This window comes from Silurus meridionalis, chromosome 13 (assembly GCF_014805685.1).
Source record: "Silurus meridionalis isolate SWU-2019-XX chromosome 13, ASM1480568v1, whole genome shotgun sequence".
Taxonomy (NCBI): Eukaryota; Metazoa; Chordata; class Actinopteri; order Siluriformes; family Siluridae; genus Silurus; species Silurus meridionalis.
The window spans coordinates 29352777-29357776 of record NC_060896.1 but is presented as its reverse complement, the minus strand read 5'-3'; positions in this window follow the sequence as shown (position 1 = coordinate 29357776).

Below are 5000 nucleotides of genomic sequence, written 5' to 3'. Positions count from 1 at the left end.
TTATAATGTCATAATGTCAGTGTTATAATGTTATAATGTCAGTGTTATAATGTTATAATGTCAATGATAAAACACTACAGTGATTCTTTATGAAAAATGGAGCTTCTAAAATTTTAATAATCATCTATTTTAATTGACTTCTCAGGCTAATTGCACTGACTTTTAAACTTTTAAACCAGAATAATCTTCACTCTGAGGTGTATTTATAACATTCTGCATCACAGGGTTTAAACACTGATCCAGCGTCGCTCAAAGGAAGCTTCTGTTTCTGACCTTCTCCATCATGTTATAAAGACAGAAAGACTGTGAGACTGTGTGAGACTTTGTGAGACTGTGTGAAACTATGTAAGACTGTGTGAGATTTTGTGAGACTGTGTGAGATTTTGTGAGACAGAAATGTGGAGATAAATGTTGTGTTTGTGCTCAGAGTAAAAGGGAAGATAAATAAATGGTGTGAGAGTGAAGCTGTAATTAATACATTTATTCTCACTAATTACTTTTAATCTCCCTGATTATTGATCTCGGGATCTGAGGCTCTAATTACAGATCCCCAAAAAATCCATGAAGGTGACCTTGAGTTTGTCTATAAGGTCACATGGGTTGTGTATTTACGTCAATATACAACAGAGAAAATGACTAAAGACGCTAAAATAATGCAAATCATCTGCTCTGTACATCAGGACTTCTCTAATCGCTAAACAACAACAACAACAACTACAACAACAACTAATAACTAAAAGGTTATTAATTCACTTGATTGTTTGAGTGAGTGTTTAACCATTTAACTGATTCAATATTTATTAATGATCTTTTACTAACATGGCTATAAAATATATTTATTTTGCATAAAATTAAGAAAATGTTTACATTTTTAAACATTGGTTTTAAACATTGGTGAGTGCCATTATTTTTGCTTACTGCCCAGTTAATTTTCAACATTTAGTAAAAGGTCCATATTCAGTAACACAAAGAAGTGCGTGCGTGCCCACGTGTGTGTGTGTTTGTGTGAGCGAGTGTGTGTTTGTGTGTGTGTGTGTGTGTGTGTGTGTTTGTGTGTTTGTGTGTGTGTGTGTGTGTGTGTGTGTGTGTGTGTCACTGAATCACTGAAAACACAGTTTCAGTCTTGTCTCAGTTTAATCTCAGTCTCGTCTCGGTTTTGTTTTTGTCTCATCTCGGTCTTGTCTCAGTATAATCTCAGTCTTGTCTCGGTTTTGTTTCGGTCTCATCTCGGTCTCGGTCTTGTCTCAGTTTAATTTCAGTCTTGTCTCGTGTTGTCTTGGTCTCATCTCATCTCAGTATTATTTTGGTCTTGTCTTAGTTTGTCTTGGTCTTGTCTTGGTCTCATCTCAGTCCCAGTTTTATCTCGGTATTGTCTCAATCTTGATTTAGAGTGAAAGTGTAAAAGTCTCTTGTATTTCCCTGAATAAGTTCTATCAATCATTAATAGTACATAAGCAGATCCTCCTCGCAGGTCCGGAGTTCTGAGCATGTCCTCCAGGGTGAGGGACTCTGTGTGTTGGTCTGAGAGACAGGAAGAAGAGGAGGAAGAGGAGAAAGAGGAGGAAGAGGTCAGCAGGGAAGAAAACAGATCTTTTCTTCTAATCACAGAGCTGCTGTTGATCACAAATCCAATTCTGGATGTTTTTCTCCTGATGATTTCTCATTGTGTGAAATCCAGATGTTTTAGAGATGAGTGTGTCCAGCTGCACTGTTAGGGTCACCCGAGCAGAAACAAACAAAAAGTGGTGGATTTGAAAAAACTCTGCTGTTCTGAGGGAATTATGGCGTGTAAGACTGTAAGGTCAGAGACACGTCCCTCATTCACACAGGAACATCTCACACTAAACATCACAAAGTCACAAGCCCGCTGTGTGTTCAGCACCAGGTTCTCCGAGGGAAAGGCACTTTTCAGAAGCTGTGATGAAACTGTGAGTAAAGTGAAACACTGCAGACTTGCTGATGATCATAAAGGTGAAGTTTAGACAAAACAAAAAAAGATGTTTTACAGTAAATACGCTGTCTATAAAACTGCTATACGCTGTCAGTTCCTTTTGCTAGAACTGAACTGGGTAAGAAATCTTTTGCGTATGCAGCACCGTTTGACTGGAATCTTATCCAATCGAAATTGAAGTTGCAAAATCTTCTCTCCATGGACCAGTTCAAAGTAGCTATTTGGCAACTGGAAGACGACTCTGTGAAATGTAACTGTTTTTAAACGTTGTTTGTGAAACGTAATTGTTTTAACTGTGTTTGTGATGTGTAAGTCTGTAACTGAATGTATTGCTGCTCATTTTGGCCAGGTCACTCCTGTGAATGAGATTTTTAATCTCAGTGAGTTTCTACCTGGTTAAATAAAGGTAATAATGTCTTACCTCCATCCACTACCTTCTTAAAGGAGCTCCGGTCACATGTCTTACCTCCATCCACTACCTTCTTAAAGGAGCTCCGGTCACATGTCTTACCTCCATCCACTACCTTCTTAAAGGAGCTCCGTCACATGACTTACCTCCATCCACTACCTTCTTAAAGGAGCTCCGGTCACATGACTTACCTCCATCCACTACCTTCTTAAAGGAGCTCCGGTCACATGACTTACCTCCATCCACTACCTTCTTAAAGGAGCTCCGGTCACATGTCTCACCTCCATCCACTACCTTCTTAAAGGAGCTCCGGTCACATGTCTCAGCTCCATCCACTACCTTCTTAAAGGAGCTCCGGTCACATGTCTTACCTCCATCCACTACCTTCTTAAAGGAACTCCGGTCACCTGACTTACCTCCATCCACTACCTTCTTAAAGGAGCTCCGTCACATGACTTACCTCCATCCACTACCTTCTTAAAGGAGCTCCGTCACATGACTTACCTCCATCCACTACCTTCTTAAAGGAGCTCCGTCACATGACTTACCTCCATCCACTACCTTCTTAAAGGAGCTCCGGTCACATGACTTACCTCCATCCACTACCTTCTTAAAGGAGCTCCGGTCACATGACTTACCTCCATCCGCTACCTTCTTAAAGGAGCTCCGGTCACATGTCTTACCTCCATCCACTACCTTCTTAAAGGAACTCCGTCACATGACTTACCTCCATCCACTACCTTCTTAAAGGAACTCCGGTCACCTGACTTACCTCCATCCACTACCTTCTTAAAGGAGCTCCGGTCACATGACTTACCTCCATCCACTACCTTCTTAAAGGAGCTCCGTCACATGACTTACCTCCATCCACTACCTTCTTAAAGGAGCTCCGGTCACATGACTCACCTCCATCCACTACCTTCTTAAAGGAGCTCCGGTCACATGACTCACCTCCATCCACTACCTTCTTAAAGGAGCTCCGGTCACATGACTTACCTCCATCCACTACCTTCTTAAAGGAGCTCCGGTCACATGACTCACCTCCATCCACTACCTTCTTAAAGGAGCTCCGGTCACATGACTCACCTCCATCCACTACCTTCTTAAAGGAGCTCCGGTCACATGACTTACCTCCATCCACTACCTTCTTAAAGGAGCTCCGGTCACATGACTCACCTCCATCCACTACCTTCTTAAAGGAGCTCAGGTCACATGACTTACCTCCATCCACTACCTCCTTAAAGGAACTCCGGTCACATGACTCCCGGCCCCTAACACATAATACATTACTGCTAAATTCAAACCCCCAAAAACACCACAGTGGATTCATGATTATTATTAGATTTAGAAAATACCAGTTTTTATAGTTGTATCATTTTATGTTGTTGTATTTATCCACCACACCTTAAAGACCGGTCCGAGAAAATCTTGTCCCACATTAAAGCGGTCCGTGGTGCTAAAAAGGTTGGGGACCACTGAGGTAGAACATCAGGAAAAGCTCCTGTTGTGTGTCGACTGCTGATGATACTCAGGATTTTGTACTTTATTATGTTAGGAAGGTCAGATACTGAGGTCTGGAGTTTGTAGTCCCTGTAGACTCCTCAGACCTTCTTTTATTTGTTCTTTCCTCCTGAACAGTGTTTTATTGAACTGAGAAGGTCACATGGTCTTTTTGTCTCCTGAAGCTCCTCATGATCTGCACAAAGACACACAAGGAGACATACAGGAACAGTCTGGGAATGACAATGACATTGTATTAACATAAATCTTTAAATGGGTCCGACACACACACACACACACACACACACACACACACACACACACACACAGACTGGTACAGCTGCTGAAGTGGTTTAAAAAACATGAAAAAAAAAACCTTAGATAAGCTTCCAGTCTGAACAAGTAAAAATCTCTCTCTCTCTCTCTCTCTCTCTCTCTCTCTCTCACACACACACACACACACACACACACACACACACACAGACACTCTCTCTCTCTCACACACACACACACACACACACACACACAGACACACTCTCTCTCTCTCTCTCACACACACACACACACTCTCTCTCTCTCACACACACACACATCTCTCTCTCTCTCTCTCTCTCTCTCTCTCTCTCACACACACACATACACACACACACACACAGACACACTCTCTCTCACACACACACATACACACACACACACACACCTCTCTCTCTCTCTCACACATACACACACACTCTCTCTCTCTCTCTCACACACACACACACACACACTCTCTCTCTCTCTCTCTCTCTCTCTCTCTCTCTCTCTCTCTCTCTCACACATACACACACACACACACAGACACACTCTCTCTCTCTCACACATACACACACACACACACAGACACACTCTCTCTCTCTCTCTCTCTCTCACACACACACACACACACTCTCTCTCTCTCTCTCTCTCTCTCACACACACACACACACACACTCTCTCTCTCTCTCTCTCTCTCTCACACACACACACACACACACACACACACACACTCTCTCTCTCTCTCTCTCTCTCTCTCACACACACACACACACACACTCTCTCTCTCTCTCTCACACACACACACACACCTCTCTCTCTCTCTCTCTCTCTCACACACACACATAC